Genomic DNA, 25,134 nt, shown 5'->3' with positions numbered 1-25,134 from the left:
TATGTTTTTGTGTGAACGAATCTACATTTTAAAAGTTGAACCTGGGCAGAGGCCCCCTCAGATGCAGAAAGAGTGCAGCTGTACCTTCATTCAGCATTATATGTGATTAATTATTCTTATGTACTGATCTATGCCTGTGTGTGCTGTACACAGATTGTACGCATGTTAAACATAACGTGTGAATGGGCTCTCCTTCTCTTGCTATGATCCTCCAGTTGCCAATCAGTGATGCAGATAGTTCTGTCCCTTACCTCCGCTGTGGTCATCAGTATTTCGAAATGAAATACTGGCCACCCCATTGGGTATTTTATCTCTCCCGACACCGATTTCCCCTCGTAAGAGAATTGGAGAGGAGAGCTGGTCTTGTGGTAGCAAGCATGACTTGTCCCCTTAGCTAAGCAGGCTCTGCCCTGGTTGCATATGAATGGGAGACTAGATGTGTGAGCACTGGAAGATATTCCCCTCAGGGGATGGAGTCGCTCTGGGAAGAGCAGTAGGTTCTGAGTTCCCTTCCCTCCCTGGCTGCTCCAAGATAGGGCTAAGAGAGATTCCTGCCTGCAACCTTGGAGAAGCTGCTGCCAGTCTGTGAAGACAATACTGAGCTAGATAGACCAATGGTCTGACTCAGTATACGGCAGCTTCCTATGTTCCTATGTTCCAGAGAAAGGCACCCTCTCTACTCTGCTCTCCCCTCTCCTATTTCAAATCCTGCTTAAAGCTTTGGAGGAGCAAGGCCTATAATTATCTTTCCCCAAACAATGTCGCTAAATTTTTACCCTACTCCAGCATTTTACATCTGTTGCTTTTTTTCTCCCTGCGGTATTTACTCTGATACTTGGCTGGCTGGCACTATCATTATTTCAAACATGAATTAGAACATGAATTTAGATTAGATATACTTCAACAGCCTTATCTCTGACAATAAATATATACACATTTTTTTTAAAGACAGCACCCTGTAATTTTTTTTTTTGCTAGTACTTAAACTAATTACACATTTTGTGATGATAATAAATTCCAGATTTGTTTTTTTTTAAATGGTGCCACAAGCTGGCAAAATACCTCAGCTATCTTAAAACTAATTAGCAGATAAAGCATTAATCTGACCTGAGACTGGATTACAGCTGGTTTGGCCAGTTTTCTGTTGAGCGGAAATTGAAAATCAAACTTCCCTCACTTCCTCTATTCCAGTTTTTGCCATTCAAATAAAAAGGGTTGGAACGGAATGCTTGTCTTCTCTCTGTGCATTTTAATCTATCAACTTTGCCATTCATTCAATGGCTTCTTCTTTTTTTTTAACCTACTAGATTAGAATAGTAGTCCCCCACCCACACGCCGCACCAGCTGCCTTTTAAGATTCATTCTGCAGATCACTTTACAATACCCAAAGCAATTACCTGGCATGAGACAGTTGTGCTTACCATCCATACAGGTATTTGCAGGATCATGTCTTTTAAAACCGAAGTTGACTTTTTAAAAAGTTTCCATGTTTGTCAGGGCTCAGAGGAGGATGTTTATGAAGGGGGAGGTTTTTCTTCTCTAGGGGAAATAATCTTCGAAAAATATTTTTTTTAATGGTAAAAGAGAAATAGCCTCTCTCTCTCTCTCTCTCTCTCTCTCTCTCTCTCTCTGTGTGTGTGTGTGTGTGTGTGTATTGAGACTGACAGACAGCCATGAAGTTCATTGACCTTTGGTCTTTCACTATAGCCACATTGAGTCATCCTATTCTATGTGCCCACAGATGTCTGCAACTGTACACATGACTACACATGTATTCACTTGGGAGGAGAGCCAGTATGGTAGCAGTGAGCATGAAGTTGTTCCCTTTGCTAAGCAGGGTCAGTCCTGGTTTGTATTTGGATGGGTGACTACATGTGAGTGCTGTCTGTTGTAAGATATTCGCCTTAGGGGATGGAGCTGTAGCTCAGTGATAGAGCATCTATTTTGCATGCAGAAGATCCCAGGTTAGATCCCTGGCAGCATCTCCAAGTAGGGCTGGGAGAAACTCCTTCCTGAAACCTTGGAGAGCTGCTGTTAGTTAATGTGGACTAGAGATGTGAAGGCCTGGGGGGAAACTGGGGGGGGAGGAGGGGATGTTTCTCCTCTCCCCCAGAAAAAAATGTTCTCCCCTCCCCAGTCCCACCCACTCCCACCAGTCTTCACATCTCTAGTGTGGACAATACTGAGCTAGATGGACCAATGGTCGACACGGTACAAGACAGCTTCCTATGTTCCTATGTAAAAAGTGAACCTGGGAACAGTGCCCTCAAATGTAAGCTAAAGATAGGAAGTGTGCTACTAGATATGATTTCAACATAATGGCTTACATGGAACATGGCGCCCCACCAGTCCAAGATCAAGGCACATATGCTCATTCTATGTATCTCCAACCTGCCTCCTCACTTCTACTGAGCTTGGAGAGGCTCTGTCACTGATGATGAGCCTGCTATCAGTCCTAATTCTTAGTAGCAGTGGAGCCTCTCCAAGCTTAGCAGAAGTGCGGATGTGGGTTGGAGAGGCACAGAGTGAGTGACTCTGTTCGGCGGCGATTCATGAGGAGACACCCTACCAGGAGGCTGCCGCAAGCCTCCCGGCATTGGGGGGCTCCCCAGAATGCCCCACGTACCCGTGTGTGGGGGCGATCCGGCCACCCAGGGCGGGCTGTATGATCATCTGCAGGGACACTCAAAAGTTCTGCCCCCATAACCAGACAAACGGTTCTGAGTATATCCATAAACTTGCACAACATTTCTTCCACTTTTCATATGATGGCATATGCGGGGACTGTCAGATGTGATCATGTGGGGAAAAACAGTCAGAAACATGTTGAATGAATGAATGAATGAATGAATAGCTTTATTACTATCATTGATCAGATGTACAATCAAACCAATAATACAACATTCAGCTAAGAATTCAGTCTTACAGTGTACACCAACACAGTTGTCATTTAGTAGCGGCATCTAGGAAATAGAGTCAGCGGTTAGCTGTTGGCAAATCTTGACAGCTGCCACACAAAATTTGACTACATTATGAGTAATGGAAGATTTCTTATCTGCAAAAAGAAGTGCGATATAAAATTCAACAGTGCGGCCAGGAAAGTATCATAACAAGGGAATAATAAGATTACTCCAACTATCATTGTAAAAAGAACTATACATCAGCACATAGTGGACAAATTCAACTTTGTCTGAGCCACAGGGGCAGATCCAACTGGCCAAAGGGATTTCTGAAAACCTTCCAGATAGAACTGCTGATGGTAGGATATTGTGTTTTGCTCGGAGAAACTCTCTTTGATGGCTTGGTAGAGAGAGTGACAGTAGATAACAGGCGGATGATCATGTGAGGGAAAGTGATCATGTGGGAAAAAGCAGTCAGAAACATGTTGAATGTGGACTGGCCCACCATGGGTGTTCTGTGTACTGTTTTATTCGTCGACCCATAACCAGATGAAAAAGAACAGCTTGCTCCTTCTTGTCACAAGCTTGTATCCAATGATACCAAAGCTACAGGCCAGATAATAACGTTAACTTTTGGAATGGGCAGATGGGTTTCCAGAGCAATGCATGTGTTATCTATAGAGTTGAGGAATGTGTTTTTGCTGTATTGTATTTCTTTGCCACAAACTGCAAGGCAAAATTAGTGTTTTGTAACCATGACATACCCTGTTATCTCCTACAAACGATGAGCTCATCCAGATTACTCCAAGGGAATACTTATATTTTATCAGTGGCGCCTCATTGCACCATTTCCAGTTGCTTTCTTGAAGATACAATAAAAGATTTATGTCTGAGGGACTCTGATGTGGTTTCCCATCGAAGAGCAAAACAATTTCTTCTTTTAAAAAATACCATATTCCCCCAAATGAATTCATAATTGCAAACAGTGTCGATGAGCTCTGTGGCCTAAATGGTTTTATAACATATTTTCTTTTCTTTTCTTTTCTTTAGTGGTGCGCTTAGTTAGGAAAAAGTAATTACCACCTCTCTTCCTTTGCAAATTGACACATAAATAGATGTGATCTCTTCGTTGGTTTGTATCATAATAGGCTTCCCCCCTGCCCCCTAATTTCATTCCAAATTTGTTTCAGTTATTAGTTTTTTACCAAATTAAATCAATTTAGCGCTAAACCACACTCCTCATTATCAGACATCAAAGACGCCTTTTTTCCTTTGTGTGTTTGTGCCATGCAAAGGATAAAAACAATTCTTGGAATGCACCACATTTTAATTTAAGGTTAGAATTTCCCTCTTCCATCCTCAATGCAGATGTCAATTACACGACAGCTCTTTCTTATTTATTCTTCCCCTCCCCACCCCCACCTTCCATTTTGAGATTAGTGGAAAGTTCCACTTGTAAAATATGTGAAAGATTTTGGCATACAATAGAATATTTAATGTAAGGCTGGGCAGTTCCGCAACATTATATTCCTGTCCGCCTCATCAGAACTGCTCCCATTTAACAATCTGTTCTGAGTGCGAAATCTCCAGCCTCATTCGTGTCGATGAAGAAAGCCAATCTGCATACATACCAGCCTTCTTCATGCACTTCTTTTCCAAAACTAAGCAACATGGGTGTCCACTGGACTTTTTTCAGGACGGGGGGCAAGCTGCATTCCTATACTCACTTATCTGGGAGTAAGGCCCATTGAATTCAATGAGAATTTCTCGATTGGAGGGGGCAACTCCCCCCTGCCTGCCCCCAGTGCCCATACCAGGCAACTAGACTAAGCAAACTCATTTGTTCATTCTGGGTGTCTATCGCAATGCTTCAATTCCTAATAGGACTGCAAGTATTAATGAAAGAGCCGGTATGATTAATCAACTAAAACTGAATTGCAAGACAGAGAGAGAGAGAGAGGCTTGAAGGATTTACCAACAAATTGGCCTTACAGATGCACTTGGTTCAATCCTCCAGACCTGTTGTTGTTGTTATTGTTGCTGTTATTTATTGAATTTATAAACTGCCTAATATAGAAATCTCTAGGCAGTGTTCAGTTATGCATTACAATACTGAAGGCTCTTTTTTGCCTCCCGGATCCTTTCACATTCATTTACTCTGCCATTGCCTGTCCTGCACTGCCTTCAGAAGCAGGCATGTAAGTTGAAATGACAACAGTTGCATATTTCAGAACTGTAGGATATGTAAAAGAATGTTTGATTTCAGGATGGATCTTCCTATATTGTAGGATAACTGCAAGTCAAATACACCTAACCACCACTTTTATCTAGAAAACAATGGGGAAATCCATGATTTCCCCCCAACCCCAACCAAAGATAGCTGCAAAGACAGTAGTTCTTGTGTTTGGCATTCAGTGCCAACCAAGAAGCTCCTTCTCCAGACAAAGTTACTCTAGTGGTTTCTTATCTTTCTTTCTTAGTCATTTCTTATGCCCTCAATATTCCATAGGAAAGGAGAGCTGGTCTTGTGGTAACAAGCATGACTTGTACCCTTAGCTAAGCAGGGTCTGCCCTGCTTGAATATGAATGGGAGACGATGTGTGAGCACTGTAAGATATTCCCTGCAGGGGATGGAGCCTCTCTGGGAAGAGCATCTCGGTTCCAAGTTCCCTCCCTGGCTTCTCCAAGATAGGGCTGAGAGAGATTCCTGCCTGCAACCTTGGAGAAGCCCCTGCCAGTCTGTGTAGACAATACTGAGCCAAATAGACAAATGGTCTGACTCAGTATATGGCAGCTTCCTATGTTCCTATGTTCTATAGGTCCTGAAAACTCACAAGGCCAGTTTGGGGTTTTAAAATTGTTTCTTTTTCTTTTAATGTACAAGCATATATACTGTTGCATACCTAGGGAGTCTTTCAAGTAAGTAGATGCTGCTGCCTTATTTTTGAATGGCCCCATTTCCAGACTGATAGGCACTCAACAATCCACATTTGCAGCTGCTGCTGCTACCATGACAACAAATGTTTATATAGTTATATATTGCTTTTCAACCAAAGCTCTCAAGTGGTTTACATGGAAAAATAAATAATACATAAATAAAATGATTCCCTGTCCCCAAAGGGCTTACAATCTAAAAAGAAAAATATGACAGATACCAGCAACAGCCACTGGAAGGATGCTGTCCTGTCCTGGGGTTGGAGAGGGCCAGTTGCTCTCCCTCTGCTAAATATAAGAGCCAGGAGATGGACCACTCCAGTCCTGAGAGGTCTTGGCAAGGTAACCTGTAGCAAGCCCCCCTCTTCCATGGCTGTGTCTTTCTAAGTTTCATGGCGGCAGGTAGATTTCCTGGGTGGCAGAAGTCAGTGTGGGTTTTTATTACTCCTTTCACCAGTTGCTGGGTGGTGCCTGACAGAATGCCCTGATGTAAACATCATTCTGCGGCATTGTGAGGAAAAAGGGTATCCCTCACTGGCTGCTGCCATTTTTCCTCCTCAGTTCTTCTGAAATGATGCTTCATGGGAGGACAGACATCAGCAGGAGGCCCTACTGGGCCCCTAGAACAGGGATGCACAATTTCAGCCTTCCTGCTGTGGCTGGACTACAATTCCTATCACCCTCAGGCACAGTGGCCAATAATCAGGGATGATGGGAGTTCTAGTCCCACCACAGCTGGAGGGCCAGAGTGGTTTGCCCTCACCCTAGAAGCTATCCAAGGGGGTTGTGTTCTGACATCAGCCTTAGGTACAAGCAGGGGCTCACAACAAAATGTTGCTGTGCCTTCTCTGTGTCTAAGAGTAGTGTTCCTGTGCAGGGCTCCAGCCAGCCTGGAATAGGAGGCTTCTTGTCCTATTCAGGTCTCAGACTGTAGGGATATCTTTACTGTGGGAGCACTAAAGGGTTCAGGTTTGGGGCTGAACCTCATGGTTTTATTGCTACGCTGCAAGAAGGTGAAGATGATTGTGGAGAGAGGGGAAGAGAAAAGGCTGTCCTTTTCCCTTGAACCATCTTGAATAGGAGGGGGAGTTTTAATACCTCATAACATGTGTTTCCTGACTCCAATGACCCCTCTTGATTAGGGCCTTGATGAGACCCAATCCCTCTGTTTCCACTCCCTTGTCCATATTCTTGTCTTTTCCCCAGCTGACGTTGCAGCTGGAATAAGTTTGTCTTTTAATATACTTCTGTGTACCTTGGGAGCCCCCTAAATATGTATAAATGACTGCTATTTTTTGAGTGATCCCATTTATTTTTATTTATTTATTTATTTATTTATTCGATTTCTATACCGCCCTTCCAAAAATGGCTCAGGGCGGTTTACACAGAGTAATAATAAATAAATAAGATGGATCCCTGTCCCCAAAGGGCTCAGAATCTAAAAAGAAACTTAAGATAGACACCAGCAACAGTCACTTTGCTTTCATATAGGTGCTGGACCATGCAAGGATGATGGTGATGGTTTGGATGATGCTGATGGTGAGGATGATGACAGATAGAAAGCCATCTATTGGGGATGCTCTAACTCTAACTCTGGATCTCCTGCATCAAATAAAGGATTGTTCCAGATGGCCTTCAAGGTCCCCTCCAATGCCATGGCTTTGTCTTATTGGCTGGATGTGTGCTCTCCCCTTCCTGAAAGGTGCCCTGTTTTACTTCAATAACCCTGACTTCCATGGTGGTGTTTGGGGCTGAAGCCAAGGCAGATCAGGACCACAGTCAGGACAGCACCTAATGGGTCAGGGATAAAGGAACCTGGCTGTTCAGACACAGAGCCAGGAGAAAACCTGGATGGCTTATCGGTAGAAAAACAAAAACAAACCGTGAACAGAATGATCTAATAGGCAATTAAATAGAAATAAGATTTAATCATATAACATACTAGACATGATATAAGATATGCCCCAAACCAGTATATATGCAAAAAGCGTTATACCGGGAGAACAAGAACTGCTACTGGGAACGTGAGCTATTTATTTATTTGTTTGTTTGTTTGTTTGTTTGTTTTTACATTTTATATCCCGCTCTTCCTCCAAGGAGCCCAGAGCGGTGTACTACATACTTGAGTTTGTCTTTCACAACAACCCTGTGAAGTAGGTTAGGCTGAGAGAGAAGTGACCGGCCCAGAGTCACCCAGCAAGTCTCATGGCTGAATGGGGATTTGAACTTGGCTCTCCCTGGTCTTAGTCCAGCACTCTGACCACTACACCACACTGGCTCTCATTTAGAGAGCCATATATTGATGCCAACTTCTGGTTGTTGGGTTTTTTTGCTTCCACTAGATTCTGGACTAATGGAAGTTTACTACTTACTGTTTGTCTATGTGTATTGTATTCACTCATTCATATGTGCTGTTTGTAGATGTTTACCTGGCTGGTTTGTGTATAGCATATTTCAGTCATACGCTTTTTGTATATATACTGGTTTGGGGCATATCTTATATCATGTCTAGTATGTTATATGATTAAATCTTATTTTTATTTAATTGCCTATTAGATCATTCTGTTCACGTTTTGTTTTTCTCTTTGTGTTACCGTGGATCCCCCCTCCTCCTTTTTCCCCTTGGCTTATAGGTAGAGCAGTGCAAAATCTGGTGGGTCATAGGCACAACTGAGCAGATCCTGGATTTTGATGGTTTTCCAGATAACCATACTGCATACCTGGTTGGCAAGCATACGCATCCTAGTGTTGGGGCACTCAACCGGGTTGAGGCTTTCACTTTCACTTTCACATGGATTTCACTTCAGTAAAGTGTTCCCTCCCTCAATTCATTTATATCCCCACTGCACATTAAGGTCATCTGTGGAGGTCCGTCTCCAGTTACCACGGGTACGTCTGGTGGTGACTTGGAACTGGGCTTTCTGTAGCTGCTCCTGGGCTGCGGAATGCACTCCTGGCAGAAATCTGTAGTTTGACTTCATTGGTGGCCTTCCAGAGAGCCCTTAAAGCCTATCTGTTTGCCCTGGCTTTCCAGGGTTTTAAAACTGGTTTTAATGTTTTGATTGTTAACTAGCTGACCCACACAGAGCATCTTTGTGCTTTTGGGGGGCCTGCTGTTCCCCCGCTCCTGCCCCACTCTCTCTTGTCCCCTCCCTCCACCCTCCTGCCCTACTCTCTATTGCCCCCTCCCACTCCCTCCTGCCCCACTCTCTCTTGCCTCCTCCCTCCACCCTCCTGCCACACTCCCTCCTGCCTCCCTCCCACTCCTCCCCCTCCCTCCAGACCCACTCTCTTTGCCCCCTCCCCCTCCCTCTGCCTCCTCCCCCACTCTCTCTTGCCCCCTCCCTCCAGACCCACTCTCTTCACCCCTCCCCTCCCCCTCCCTCTGCCTCCTCCCCCACTCTCTCTTGCCCCCTCCCCCTCCCACCATAGCAAGGTCCTTCTTACCAGGGCGGCGTTGCCGGGCTGAAAAGTTTCCCATCCTGGCCTCTGATGCCTCCTGCCTCCGGCGACCAGTCCCGGCTGGGCCGCTGCCTCATCCATATCTTGGACGGCCCGGCCAGGCTGTCCCACCACCTCCGCCTCCCACTTGGTTGGGCAGCTGCCGTCGCCGCCTCTCATAGCTGGGATGGCCTAGCCTGGCCAGGCCAGGCCATCCCGCAACCTCTGCCTCCCGCTTGCTCAGGCTGCCGCTGCCTCTCATACCTCTCATGGCCTGGCCAGGACAGGCTGTCCTGCCACCTCCCGCCAGGTGGGGGGGCCGCCTCCACTGCCTCTTCCATACCTGGGATGGCCTGGCCTGGCCCTCTTCTGGCTGTTTTGCTTGCGGCCTGCCCCCCCCCCCCACACCATTTCTTCTGTCCCCTCAACTCTCACTGGGCCCAGGAACTCTCATGATGTCTCATGAGAGTTCCGCCGTCAAATCCAGGACACGCACCGGCTAAGAGAATTAAATATATAGATGGTTTTAAACTGTTTTTAAAAATTGTTTTATTTTGATTGTTTCTAAAATGACCGACGTGGGTTTTGTTTTTTGCTGCTGTGCACTGCCCAGAGTAATTTGGATGGGGCGGTATACACACACACACACACACCATGGTTGGAGCACATGTTTTATTATGCAGAAAGGATAGTTAATAAAGGACTGCACTGCGGAACAAATACATGACAGTTCTTTCTGGGTGATAAAACAACAGTCATACTTCCTTCCAGTGCTATGGTTAGTTGTGGATGGTTCAAAGATGCGTATTCCATCTTTGTCCAAGTTTCAGATAGAAAGCTAATGCTTCTCATGATGAAACATGTTTGTTCCTTTTGTCTCAGACCAATGTGTACCACCCCACATTTGGAGCAACCTCCAAATGCTACCACCAGCTAATAAAGAGTAATGTTCTTGCAGATTTTCTCTTGTGAGGATTCATCCAGTGGGTGCTGTAGTAATCCATGCAGTAGTTTGCTTCTTCATTGGTTGCAGGCTCTCAACAAATTTGTGGCCCAGCATGTTGAATGCACCCCATCAGATGTGCGTGGTGGTCCATCAGGGAATCAATAAATCTCTGGTTTTTCTGTCTGCAGGAGAAAGTTGTTCTTAAAGGAAATCCTCACATTTGAATTTCATGAGCTAAATATGTGAAATGTTTCCAGTTGTCTCGATGTACCAGTCTCTCCTAACGTTGTGTATTTCCTCTTAAAGAACCAAAGCCAGAATACCTCAGGATGAGAACAGTCATGTGAGACAACTGGGGAAACAGTTTCTGTTTTGCAGGAGAAGCCTGTGAGAATGGTTGGGCCTATTTGATTTCCTCAGGGGCCTGAACACTCGTAGGCCCAGGTGGATTAAAAATTAGGAAATAGTATGCAATTAAGGTAGGGGTGTGGGTGTGGGGGTATCTTCCCCCTCCTGCCAGTTTATATTTAAGTTTTATGCACTGGGCATTTTCAGTGAGTTGTTAGAAATCAATAGTTGCATTATTAAAGAAGGCCTTTATGCTGCTGTTTTCACCTACTTTTCACATACCTTCTCAGTGGTGAAACAATATCCCTAGGTTGCCTTTTAGTGGGGCTGTGTAGTCCAACAGGCATGTCAGATCTGTTATCAAAAAGACTTCCATTAAGAAAGGTCCCCCTAACAAGCAGAATTCTGACTAAAATCACTCTTGCCATAGTGAACCTCTGTCAGATTTCCGAAACACTTCTTGGACCCACGTTAAATATCTAGCATACCACCTCTCAGCTAAGAGGGGACACACTGGCCATTTAACTTTCAAATTATTAAGAATAATGTTATTATTCCAATAATAATGGTAGTAGCATCACACAAGCATTCCAGGAAGCAGTTCTAAGTCAGGGATGTCAGGTTCTAGCCCGGTCTTAGTTTTCGACTTGGATGGTTCCCTCACACCCCATTTTTTGTCTAGAGGAACATTTAGTTATGTGAGTTCAGCGTCCACCTGCAGTCTGATGTGGTATAATGCAGACTTTGGTTTACCACTTCTGTAAGGCCTTGGACGTAGGGGTTGCCCTGGTTTCTTTTCTGGCTGGGCTCTGCCATGATTCATTAAGCAACCCTTAGGGGAGCATTTCCAAACAAATGAATTTAGTTACTCTGGAGGATGGTAGGTGAAATTAGAACAAAGTAATGGGAGTTAGATTAATGTGATTTCAAGATGTAATCCATAAAAAGCTAAGGAAGAATGTAGCAGGTTGTAAATTGAATTTTACGTAGAGATGAGCGCTGGGGGCAGAGAGAGAGATCGAGAGATCCTGGTAGTACTAATATTTAAACAGTTCATAGGAAAATAAAACACTGGAGTAAATAAGAAAGGGACTTTCATTGGTTTATTTTCTAACATATAATGCTGGTAATTAAAACAGTATTTTTAAACAGAAGTGCCTAAATATTTAATTCATTAACCAGCAAGTGTTTGTGGATCAATAGAGTAAGGGGTGGGTAGGTTGGGGAGAAGAAAGAGCTTGAATTACAAAGCAGTCCAATTTCCACCTTGGTTTTCTCTTAGGCCACTGTGCAAAGGGAACCCCAGCTTGTCCTCATGTGTACTTAAAATTTATGGTAAGGGCTGGAATCTTGAGAAACGTTAGAGCAGCGATATCGTTAAGACAGTCATAAATTAACTGAATGCAGGTTCATTTATCTATAGTTGTCCATAGGTGCTTTTAGACATTCAGCATTGACTGTGCATGGAAGAAAGCACAACGGTGGTGGTGGGCACTGCTCCCAACTTGTGTGTGTTTGTGCAAGGCCGGGTTAACGCCTAGACTAATGAGGTTGTAAACCTTAAGCCTTCATGTTTTTAGGTTCTATGTTAGGCCCTTCATTCCAGTCATTCTCTCCCATTAGCTTTAGGCCCCTCATAACTTGGCTCAGTGTATTGCCTGCATAGATGTGTATAGGTTCGTCTGCTCGACCAGGAGTTCTGCTTTACCTGGTTAACAAATAATTGTACAGATGACCCACTTTGACAGGGTTGGATGAGACTGTGAAGTCTTGCACACAACCTTTAAGTGGGGCGGGGAGGATGGGGTGTGTGTGAGGCAGAATAGCACCTACCTTCCACCCTAGATGATCTGGTATGGTCTTGAGGCCATGCGGTTCATATGCCCACATGACCGGCACTGCCATGAGCAAGGCATGATTCTGGAGGCTGGGGAAACACAACCTGGCCTCCAGAAATCCCACACCTGCCTCTGTGTCCACTAAGGCTGCAGGCAGCCCAAGCAGACACACGACCAGGGACTGAGCCTAACCTCAGTAAAAGGCTGGGGGGATATCCTGGGCAACCCGGCAGAGCAGCACTGGGATCAGCCTCAATCCCAGCGCCTCACAAGAGCAGCCCTGCCCAGGTAGGGCTGTGCAGGCTTATGTAGGGCTGCTTGTGTGAACAGCCTTTGTGTATTCCAGGTCCCATTGACACAGCTGCCACACTCTGCAAATTTTCTTGCATCTGCATTGCTAACTGGGAGCACCTTGTACTCCTCAGGGAACCACAATTAGCACCAAGGACGCCAGCCGATGATACAGAATGGCATTAGAAGAAGCCAAGTTCAGTGTCCACATAAAATGTCAGTGGGGTCTCTTCTGGCCTCATCTTGTTGATTGATCATTTGTACCAGTAGCAGCCTGTATGGCTGGGGCAGGGAGCAGTGTTCTCTCTCATTTTTTTCGTCTGTGCGCGGAATGAGTTTTGTTCTGGGCAGCAGTATCAAAGAGTGTGTGTGCACATACATTCGGGGGCGGTGGAGCTTTCCTGATTCAGCCTGTATGGGATATAAAATTAATTGAGTGGACATCAAAAACTTGTGAGCGCATGCATATGCACACGCCTTAGAGGGAACGCTGGCAGGGAGGTCGGAAAACAAGCTGCAAGTGTGGCTCATTTCAACTCTTTTCAGTCCACCCCAGCTGCCTCACTCTCCCCCACCAGGGCACCAGGCATGTGGGCTGGTCATTGGCCCAGTGCCCCAACCTGAGAAGTGACCAGCCTGTGCAGCTGGGATTAATGCCACAGCAGGGCAAGGCAAAAAGAGTGGAAATAAGCCGCATCTGTGGCTTATTTTCCACCCCTCTGCTCCGCATCCCAACCGTACAGGCTGCCACTGGCCTTCTCTCCCCTTGTTTTTTGATCTTCAGATAGTATAACTTTAGACATAATGTACAGTTCTGAAAGTACTTCAATCTAGGATTTGATCGAAAAGTGATGGAGCAAATATCTGCAAGCCAAGGCGCCTGTGGGCCGTAGACCACTGTTGGGGTTGGCTGCTGTGTGTCCCGTCTGGAAGAATAGGGGAAACAGACTAGGGGAGGCAGAGGTGGACCTGTTGCTTGTAGGGGAGAATTTGAATCAACCCCTTATTTAGCAGAGAAACCCAGTTTGACGATAACAGAGCTCATAGATGAGTTCTGCAGACAATTGTCTTAAGTATAAAACATGTAAGAGTTTTTTTTAAGAAGTACCAGACAGAAAGCCTGCAGCCGCCCTGTACTAGAACAGAGAGAAGAAGGGAGTGTCCTTAGAATATCAGTCTACCAATCTTTAGAGACTTGAAGTAGAGTGACAGGGAAAGAGAGACCAAGGGGGCAGTTCTATATTCTCTACCTCTACTCCTAACGTTCCTAGTGGCAAATAGGAATTGTGGTGCTGAGAATGGATGCCGATGGAGTCAGATCTCCAACACTGCTCAGCCCAACTCTTAGGCTGTGTTCAGACAAAAAATGAAATCGGAGGTCCCCTCACCTCTGGTTTCTGAAGTGGCACGTCCAAACCTGGCAAACCAGCGTGAGAGCCAGCGTGGTGTAGTGGTTAGAGTGCTGGACTAGGACCGGGGAGACCCGAGTTCAAATCCCCATTCAGCCATGAAACTAGCTGGGCGACTCTGGGCCAGTCGCTTCTCTCTCAGCCTACCCTACTTCACAGGGTTGTTGCGACGAGAAACTCAAATATGTAGTACACCGCTCTGGGCTCCTTGGAGGAAGAGCGGGATATAAATGTAATAATAATAATAATAATAATAATAATATAATAATAACCGGAGTTAAGAGCGAAAAGGGATCTGTGTTTTCCCTTGCCAAACTCCACTCTGTACCTTCAGTCAGAGTGGAGTTTCGCTGCCCTTAACTCCAGTTTTGCAGTGCCAGCATTATGTACAACACTGGCGGAGCAATTTGGGCCCGACGGGACCAGAGTTGAGGGAGGAAGCTCCTCCCTCACTCTGGCCTAATTGGCTGTGTGGGCTGTGCTTCTGCCAAGAAGGAAGCCTGCACAGCCAGCTCCCCCACCTCTCTGCAGTTTCACTGACAGCAGAGAGGCCCCTCTCCCCAACATCTGAATGTGGACGGGACGGGAGAGAGTGGGGAAGGGGGCACGGAACCATGGCTCCATTGGACCTGTGGTTCTGTGCTACGTCTCAACCTGGCCTTACTCACTCTAAAGCAGGGATTCTCAAACTTGGGTCCTCAGGTGTTATTGGACTTCAGCTCCCATAATCCCCAGCCTCAGTGGCCTTTGGTTGGGGATTATGGGAGTTGAAGTCCAATAACACCTGAGGACCCAAGTTTGAGAATCACTGCTCTAAAGCAAGGCTGCACAACTTTGGCCCTCCAGCTTTTGTTGGACGACAACTCCCATTACCCCCAACCATAATGGTCAATTGTCAGGGATGATGGGAGTTGTAGTCCAACAGCTGGAAGGCCAACATTGTGCAGCCCTGCTCTAAAGCCTGAAAAGTACCTGAGCCCCTTTGTCAGAATATGGTCGAGTGACTTTACCCATAATGCTTATCTTCCAGAACCTTTAGATTTTTTATAGACTCTCTTATGAGGCTGTCATTTATCCTGCATTAAGCAATGCTTAACATCCAAAATATTAAAGGAGACCCAACTCAATCCTCTCATTTTGATTTAATTGAATTTGTGGGATTCAGTTATTATTTGAAATGGCAGAGATTTATATAATGCAGCAAAACAAAACTTATCATATTTCAAATGTTACATGAAAAGAGCACCATAAATCTTTAGGACTTTTTCATGTTTGGAGAGAAAAGAAATATGTGTATCCATGTAGATGTGGGGAATATATTTGGGCTGCCTCAAGTAGAAAATACAATATGAAAATAAAAGGCAGCGTGTTTTTTTTTAAAAAATCCTACCAAAAACAGCTCCTCCCAATCTTTGGAGCCACAAATCCATTAGCAGTGATAGATGGCATTATTTGTGATTTAAGCTGTTCTTAGTGGGGTAGAAAGTTTCACATGTTGATCATTAATGGGAAGAATGCAAAAGACTTATACTGGTGGCCTTTTGGAGAAGCAGTGCATGTTAATGGCTTGCATTGGCCATTTAGAATAAATGGGCAAAGCACTTCTATCAGGGTAATTTATAGGGAGCTGGAATTTATTAACATCATGTTTTTAATGTGCAATAAAGTACAGCACACAGAACTCTCAAGGGTCTGCATTATGTGAAACACTTCATCAAAAAATGGGCACTGTCTTCCACACTCAAATTGCCCAAAGTGCCGTCAGTTACGGTGCCTACAAGGAACATAGGAAGCTGCCATCTACCGAGTCAGACCATTGGTCTATCTGGCTCAGTATTGTCTGCACAAAGTGGCAGGGGCTTCTCCAAGGTTGCAGGCAGGAATCTCTCTCAGCCCTATCTTGGAGAAGCCAGGGAGGGAACTGTAACTGTGCACACGGGTTCCAAGAACCTGTGCTCAACTGCCATCAGGGCTACTGTGCTCACTGTGATGGGCACCTGGGGGCAGCCCCCTGGCACCCCTTTTCTCCCCGCTGTGTGTGCAGCAGCGGCAGCCTCCTTGAGGGAGCATCCCACCGCTCTGCCGCCATTGACAACACACATGGTAGAAAGAGAAGGGGCACCATGGGGGGGTTGCCAGTGGGCTGGGGGGCAGGTGGACCATGAACAGGCCACCTATGCCCTCCCTACGTGACTGCTTTGAAATTACCTCAGTGGGCAGTGTGCTTGCTGCCCATCAGCCACTGTCAGAATGCAGACAGGAAAACTGCACTTGACTTCTGCAATCAGAGAGTCCAATTGGCTTCAGTGGAGCAGGCCACTTTAATTACACTATTTTATAAATTAAAAACAAAACAAAACATGGAGATAATCTCAGCTAAGTAGAGTTTTGTGAACAGACAGTAAATAGGCTAAACTGTCTGTTCACAAAGCTCTACCTATCCCACAATTCCCAGCTTGCCAATTTCTCTCTTCTATCTCCTTGGGGAGGTGGGTGGGGGAGTATTCATTTTTACAATGGGAAAACACAGACCAGTGATCTTTACTGTTCTTCAAGTGGGGCCCACTATGACAAAAAATCTCCAATGTGAGGGCCATTTCTCACCTCCTTGCTGTGCTATGCTTTCCCCAGTGCTTGTGTTCATGTGTTGCGGGGTGTGTGTGTGTGCGGTACACACCAAAAGCACAATAGAGCAGTGTTCTCTCTAATTTTTTTCATTTGTGTGCAGAATTAGATTTGTTCTGGGCGGCAGTATCAAGGCAGTGTGTGTGCACATGCATTCAGGGTGGGGCCTTCCCGATTCAACCTGAGCGGGATCTAAAATTAACTCAGTGGACATCAAAAAATGTGTGAGTGCTCATACATGTGCACGCCTTAGAAGGAGCCCTGTTAAGCCCTGGTGCCATCTTTGAAGGTGCGCACAGAGTGCTGGGAAGTGCAGTTCAATAGTGAAAGTGCTGGGAAGGAAGACACTTCTCAACATTCCATGTGTGCCTTCCAAGATGCTGTTATTCATACATCACAATGGATACTGCAAGCCTTTACTATAATGCAGAATATATTACAACTGTTTTTGAAATATAAAAAATATAATGCAATTCATATAAGTTATGTATATAACTATATATATAACTGTAACTAGATAACTATATAACTATATATATATGTTATTATTAGAATCAGTACTGAATTATGTTATATACTGTTCATTAGATTCAGTACTAAATGTGACACTGGGGAGGCTATTGGGTTGCAGTGAATTGTAATGATAGATTTCCTTTTCACAAACCCCAGAAATTAGATAGTCAAAAAACCTGCTGGTTTAGTTTCATTGGCATCAATGGAAGGTTTTGGTTTTTTTTGCCAAGGGAAAAGGTGGGAGGTGGGGGTAGAGAATCCAAATTGGGACTATAGGTGAAGCAGAAAGTTAAAGACTCCCTGCCACTACACCAAGGCCCTGATCTCTGGAGGTATGTACTGAACTAAAAACAAGCATACTCGTTCCAAACATGTGTTTAAAGGAATGCCGATAAAGCTCCCTCATCAATTTTACAGGTGCCTTTCATCAACATTTCTATGCTGCTGCTATACCACATGGACCGTCAGTGATGGATGGGGAAACAGGTTTGAATTAATTATTAACTGGCTGGCATTGTCTTGAACCAGAACCGTTTAGGATATTTTGAGGTATCGGGCTAACTGCTCCACCTTTCCTTCACATGTCAGCACTTCCTTGCATTAGCTGGAAGTTTCAGGGGACATAAAGAAAAGGGAAGACTGCTCTTGCAGTCCTTGTCGTCTGGATATAATCAAGGAATATTGAAACACTTACCAGCTAGTATTCCAGAAATTTACAAGGCTAAAAAAAATGTCTTTTGATTCCTATCATTTTGTTTGGTGAGTTTTTTTTTAAAGTCTCGCATTGTAGCTATGGGATGATTAAAGAGAAAAGAAGTCACATATGTGTGTTGATCATTTGTTACGTGAAACAACAACCCTCCCCATGTATGCTGGATTCACTATTTGCAAAAATAATCCACGGGGAATCCTATAAAGTTCATTAAGGTGATATGTACACACTGAGGGTACGGTATCAAATAATAATAATGATAACCACGTAGAATATATAGTACTCTTGAGTGCTCATGCACATCTTGGTAATCCTGACAACTACCCTGTCAGGTCAGCCAGCAGTAAAATTAAAGTGTTAAAATAGTCAAAGTGTTGAAATAGTTTTGACATTTTAAAAAAAGGGTCAGAACCTGAGGTGGGTGTTGGGTCTTCAGTGGCTCATTTACTGTGCAAGACAATGCAGGGGGTTGGAGTATTGCTCAATGTGCTATATCCAGGTAAACATGGCTGACAGTGTTCTGAACAGCACTGTTCTGCTCCAGTGCAAAGTCGTGGGGAAGGTATTTATTTATTTCTTGATTTCTATACCGCTTTTCATTAAAATAATCCCAAAGCATTTTACAATATAATTAAAACAACACACGCTTAAAATACAAAAAGTATAGCTAGAGCCACATCTTTACTCATTTTCGAAGAACTATGATGGAGGCTGAGGAGTGGATACCAGCCAGAAGAGCTTCCCAAAGCCTGGGGGGAATGATTGAGAAGGCCTTCTCCTGTGTGCTTGACAGCCGAGCCTCTCTCACCATTGGCCCGCAGAGCAGAGCCCCCTCCGATGATCTTGTCAAGCAGGCAGGAACCCTTGGGAGCAGGCGGTCCTTCAGATATCCAGGGCCCAACTCATTAAGGGCCCAAACCACCAAAAGTAGAATTAAGGTCAAAACCAGCACCTTGAATTGGACCTGGAAACAAATTGGTAACTAGAGCAGCTCTTTCAGAGTGGGTGTAATATGACCCCAGTGGGCAGCTCCAGATAAAATCCTAGCTGCTGCATTTTGCACTAGCTGCAGTTTCTAAATATTCCTCAAGGGCAGCCCCACAAAGAGTTTGTTACAGTAATCCTGCCATGAAGTGGCTAAGGAGTGGGTAACCGTGGCCAGATCTGCCTTATCAAGAAAGGGACGCAGCTGGTGCACTAGCTGAAGCTATGCAAAAGCACCCCTGGCCACCTGAGCATCCAAAAGCAGAGACAGGTCCAGCAGTACACCCAAGCTGCATACCTGCTCTTTCAAGGGGAGTGCAACCTCACCCAGAACCAGTCAAATCCCTTCTTCCTGATTGGCTCTCCTTCTGACCAACAGCACCTCCGAATTGTCTGGGTTCAATCTCAGTTTGCTAGCCTATCACAGCATCCAGCCCCCAACTCAGGTCATCCACTGCCTGAGCCACGGAGCCAGCCAAACGGCAGCCTGAGACCAGCCCCACTCGGTGGCCCCCTCCACATACACCTGTGCATGTGATGTCACGTGCATGGGGGCGTGGCTCGGGCTCCAGAGGAGCTCAGACTGAACTCCCTGCTTGCACCCAGGCTACCAACAGCCTGTGCAAACACTCCAGCTGATATTTCAGGCAGTGCCGGCTGCCCGATAGGACGTTTTCCCCTTTCTCTAGGAGCAGCCTGGGCATGGGAGGGGGGAGTTCGCTCTGGGATCCTCCAGAGCCTGAGCCACAGGGCTTCAGTGGCCCTTTTCTTTGGTGGCCCGGGTTCTTTGAACCTATTGTCACAACGGTGGCTATGCCCCTGCACTGCCTCTGTAAGATCAGGTGATAAGGAGAGATAGAGCTGAATGTCATCTGCATATTACTGACAACTCAGTCCAAGTCCCCGGATGACCTCTCCCTGGGGTTTCATGTAGATGTTGAACAGCATGGGGGACAGAACCAAACCCTTTTGGACCCCACAAGCCAATGGCCAAGGAGATGAGCAGTAGTCCCCCAGCACCACCTTCTGGACCCTGATACCAGCTGAGCTTATTCTGCCCGCTCCCAGAAGCCTCCCTGGTTGCAACTGCATCTCCAGGCTTGGAGATTGCACTTTTGCTATGCTCAGGAGCTGCACCGCAATATGAGTTCCCAGTTTATGTTATACATAGGGACAAGTCACTTTGTTGGCTATGGAATGGTTGCCCTTAGATTTGGCTGCAAGCCCCACAAATTGGAAAGGGGATTAGAGCCATACTCCCTTTTTCTGTGAGTGGGCTTGACTAAGCAGACTCCAAGACTAGCTACTGCAAGTGTCTGGCATTCAAGATCATTTCAGCCTTGGAATGAAATCTAAAACTCCCCTCTTCCTCTTGCAAAAGAGATAACACGTGTTGTTAATGAAGTAATCAGGCCAGGAAAGGAAGGCAGAAAAGACAGTTAAGACAAGTGCAACTGCAGCCTCCCTTACAATAGGGATGAGTTGTAAGTAAGTAAGTAAGTAAGTAATAATTTATTACAGCCAATGACCAGTCAACCTACACATCAAAATATAAATCAGCATAAAACAAAACAAAATCAAAACAGTAAAACTAGAGAACAACACATCAGGTTGTGCAAAAATCTCAGTTACAGCTACGCAGTTGTTCATAGGGATGAGTTAGTGTTGTAACTTTGAAGAGGTGCCCATCAAAACTGTTGACAGAATTATTGGGAGAGTCCTCTCCAGCACATGATATTCTTTAAACTTACCTGAACACTCCAGTTGTCCTCACAATCAGCCTTGAATGCCATAGGCGATTTACACACATTCCTACCCAGGAAGGACTAAGACACAATGCTTTCCAAAAAAGGTTGTCTGGGCTCCCCTGTTCAGCAGAACAGGACAAAAGACAAGTGCCCTCAAGGCACATTTTGGGATATAAGTATCCCTCATTCCATGACTCAGTTTGCTTCCTCGTGACGCAGTGTTCCTTTGTGCCTCTCACTCTGGACCCCAGCAGACTGCCACAAGAAACTCCACCTTGGTGTTCCCCTCTTCAGGAAAGGTGATATAGCCTCTTGCCTGGCTTCTTCAGGGCTGAACCTATCCCTTTCTCTCATTTCTGAAATCTTGCTCCTCTATCTTAAAGAACCTCTCTAGCCCACCTGGGAATTTACACATAATTTGGAACTTTAAGCTAAATATGCCTTTCAATAGTCTGTTTCTTAGCATATTTGTAGTGCCTTTAAACTAGGGCCACATAGTAAATTAATTTAGTCTGATCTTAGTTTTAATAAACTCCTTTTTATTTAATTAAAACCTCTCTCTCAAGCCGATTTTCTTGAGTTCATACGCTTGCACAAATTAAGGCTGATTGGAACTGTCTCCCCTTTTGAGCTAGATTCCCCACATTTGCCCAAACTAGGGGGTGCAGGCTATTCACCCTCGAGGCAGTTTCATTAACAACCCTTCCCCCAAGAAAAGACTGAAGCCACTCCAAAGCAGTGCCTCCGTTCCCCATAAGAGGTGGTCCAGAAGGATACCATGGTCAATTGTATCGAACGCCACTGAGAGGTCCAGCAGAACCAACAGGGATGCACTCCCTCTGTCAAGCTCCCAACATAGATCATCCCTCAGGGTGACCAAGGCAGTTTCAGTCCCATAGCCAGGATGGAAGCCAGATTGAAAGGGATCTAGCTAATCCATATCATCCAAGTCTCTCTGCAGCTGAGATGCCAGCACACACTCTATCACCTTGCCCCAAAAGGGGAGGTTAGAAACAGGTCTGTAATTGTTCAGGTTAGAGGGATCAAGGGAGGGCTTTTTCTTTTTTCTTTTTGCAACTGTTCCACAGGAAATGCATCATTTCCCATGGGTGTCATGTTGTGCAACTGCATTTATGCCAGAGCAAAACAGAGTGATTCCACAACACTGTTGGTGGTATTTACACAGATGCAGCAAATGGGCAGTGCTCCAACTGTCTGCTTTGTCTTGTATGGTCTGTGAGCCAGAAATATCAGCAGTGCTGCGGCAGGCAATCTGGGTCAGTGGGATTCCTCTTGACCCTGCATTTCCAAATCTGCGTAGCTCCGATCCACTTCGCAGGCTAAAAGTGAGGTAGGATGAACGTGAAGCCCATCCTACCTTTTGTTTTGGTCGTCTGTGCAGCCGGCACCCTTTAAAGTGTTCCCGGGTTGCCAGCAGCCATGTTAACTATAGAGTTGGGTGGAAAGCAGGGCCAGGGAGAGGAGAGCTGTTGCTTTGCTGCCTCTGCACTGCTCATGCAATGCATTGTGGGGTAGCTGGAGACTCCAGCTTCCTATTTCAGCTCTGGAGTCTGCCGTTGCGATGTTTGTGTGAGTGTACAAGCTTCAGAGCCAAAAGGAGGGCGTGGTCATTAGGGATGTGCATGGAACCGGGCGGATGAGACTCAAAGCCGGGTGGGGTGGTTCTGCTTTAAGAGAGGGGGAAGATGAACTTAGCCCTCCCTCTGCTTTCCCCCTGCCGGCAATCCATGTTGTTAAAGTCCACCAGGGCGGTAGCATACCTCCCTGCCGCCCTGTTGCCCTCTTTACTGGAAGTAGGTGGAATTCTGCCTATTTCCAGTAAAGGGGGCAATGGGGTGGCAGGGAGATATGCTACCACCCTGGTGGACTATTAAAACATAGAGCACCGGCGGGGGTGGGGAGCAGAGGGAGGGTTAAGTGCACCCTCCCTGCCCTTAAAGCAGAACCCCCACCTTCGAACCAGAGGAACTGCCTGCCATTTGAATCAAATCAGAGACCCATCAAGGGCCTCCAAACCGGTTCTGTGCACATCCCTAGTGGTCATTTGGGAGCAGGAAGGTAGGATCCTGCTTTCCCTCCTGCCCACCCCCATTTGGTCATGAGAACAGTTGTAAAGCCTGCAAATGTATGTCCACTCTTGAGCACAGTGGAACTTAATCCTGAATACAGATGTCCAGGCTAGTCTATATGTGCACCATGGTAATTTGGCATTCGTCAGAATCATGACCTGGTTACTCAGATTTCTTTTATTGCATGCAACGGAAACATTTGCAAAAAATGTTTGGCCCTTAGAAGTTGAATAAGTTGCTCCTCTTGAGTTTAAAGGTCCCTCTGGGCAAGAGCCAGCAGCAGAGGGCAAGGAAGTGGAAGTCACTCCCACTTTCACTGTTTCTCTGGAATGTCTGAAGCAGCTCTGAATGTTGAGAAGTTGCAGTTGCTGTCTGTTTAGTGAAAGATAAGCTTGCCTGGGTAAAGACATCTTAACGTGGGACACTGATGCAGGAGGGGCTATGGGGCTGAGTGGCAGAGAAGGCCAGGAGAGAGGAGATGACAAATCACATGTGGGGCCAAGGTGTAGCACAGAGTGTCTGCTCTTTGCAAGAAAGGGAGTGGAGTGCATGGCTCAGGCTCACTTTCCACACTGGTCTTTAGTCAAGACCTTGTCTTGGGTTTGGGGCATTTTTAGAGGTCTTAGCCAGAAGCAGCCAGAAAGAACATATGTTTTCCAACTTAGTTCGAACTGTTCAGGAAATTAATCGCATTACATGAAACCGAAATCCACGCACTAACACAGGTATGTTAAAACTTGGGTCGAGATATTTTTGGACTACAACTCCCACCATCCCCAGCTATTGTGGCTGGGGATGATGGGAGTTGTAGTCCAATGACATCTGTGGATCTAAGGTTGGAAACCTCCAGTTTATTGGATCAGGAGATACACAAGAGGGAGAGGCACCACATCAGCAAAGACCGAATGGCAGAGAAAGAATGTTGCAGAACTGTCTGTTTATAGAAACAAGTCCCAACGTGTTTTGAGGCAAGAAGACATCTTCTTCAGGGAAAAGTCTTTATCCAACACAATGCAAAACTTTTATTTAATAGGCAACAAGCTATAAACAAACAGTTCTGCACCATTCTTTCTCTGCTACTTGGATTAGACTCTGACTCTCTCTCTCTCTCTCTCTCTCTCTCTCTCTATATATATATACACACACACACTGGGGCGCAGTTGCTGGTTCATAATATCACCCATGTTTCATAACTTCACAAGGAGGGGGGAAAGAAAATGTTTCATGTGCTAGTGTTCATTTGGATAGTTAATGTCTCTGAGATATTTATGTTACTAATGAAAATCCTAGCAGTGCAGGTATAAGCAGAGCCATATATTTTGTAAGAAAAAACTGAAATCTCTGTAACGTGAGACCTCAGCAATGCCTGTTGCTGGCTGTCATTTTTATTTGTGAATTATGATGTGTGGATAGATGAGGTTTCATTCTGCTGAAATAGAAGCAGCACAAGATACGGACTGAAAATACATTGGTGGTTAATAGTTTCATTTTGCATTCAAGACGGGGTGCTAAATACATTGCTCCCCACTTCCCTGAGAGACGAGAAGTCCAGGAACTGTGCTACAGTGTACAGTACTTAGTTTCCTTTGGATGAGAGAAAGGTTTGGAGACTGAGGGTGTCTTTGTAATACAGTATCTGTTTTCTTTACAATGCATAGTGGAAGCAAATACACTCCAACCGTGGGCAGCAAAATTGCTGGCCCTGATTCAGATTACTAAAGTAACCATCTGTACCCCATTGTGAAGCATCCCCCAGGTTGCTTCCAGTCCAGCAAAACTCTCAGCTATCTGTCTCTCAGGCTCATCATGCAAAATGACCTCAAACTGTTTCTCTGCTTTCCAAACTATGCCACTTTGCAAAGGCAGTGGGGGAGAGAGTTTCAGCCACCAACGGACATGAATGTTCTTCTTCTGATTACCCTGACCATGGTTGAAGAGCTGGTCTGTGGTAGCAAGCATGAATTATCCCCTTTGCTAAGCTGGGTCTGCCCTGGTTTGCATTTGAATGGGAGACTACTTGTGAGCTCTGCGAGTTATTCCCCTTAGGGGATGAAGCCACTCTGGGAAGAGCACCTGCATGCTTGCATGCAGAAGGCTCCAAGTTCCCTCCCTGGCATCCCCAAATAGGACTGAGAGGGACTCCTGCCTATAACCTTGGAGAAGCCACTGCCATTCTATGTAGACAATACTGACTCAGTTTATTTATTTAATATATTTGAATACCGTGCAAAACTTGCATCTCTGGGTGGTTTACAATTAAAATAATTTAAAACATTAAAACAAAAACATTTAAACATTAAAGTCATTAAAATCATTTAAAACCAACATTAAAAATTAAAACCATCAATCTAATTA

At 45.3% G+C, this 25,134-nt stretch overlaps 1 long non-coding RNA gene across 6 annotated transcripts in view; it reads left to right on the top strand.

Annotated features, from left to right (window-relative positions):
* The window catches only part of LOC128325282 (uncharacterized), a 138,675-nt gene that overhangs the window by 63,964 nt on the left and 49,577 nt on the right, over nt 1–25,134 (top strand). For 2 of the 6 annotated variants that reach the window (XR_008307345.1, XR_008307343.1), the window contains one exon: nt 17,663–17,731. The exons of the other annotated variants lie outside the window; for them this stretch is intronic. This is a non-coding gene — a long non-coding RNA (uncharacterized LOC128325282). The remainder of the gene's footprint in view (nt 1–17,662; nt 17,732–25,134) is intronic. 6 annotated transcript variants of the gene reach the window in all.

This window comes from Hemicordylus capensis, chromosome 4 (assembly GCF_027244095.1).
Source record: "Hemicordylus capensis ecotype Gifberg chromosome 4, rHemCap1.1.pri, whole genome shotgun sequence".
NCBI classification, from domain to species: Eukaryota; Metazoa; Chordata; class Lepidosauria; order Squamata; family Cordylidae; genus Hemicordylus; species Hemicordylus capensis.
Note: the sequence above shows the minus strand (reverse complement) of the source record. Positions and strands in the feature narration are given on the sequence as shown.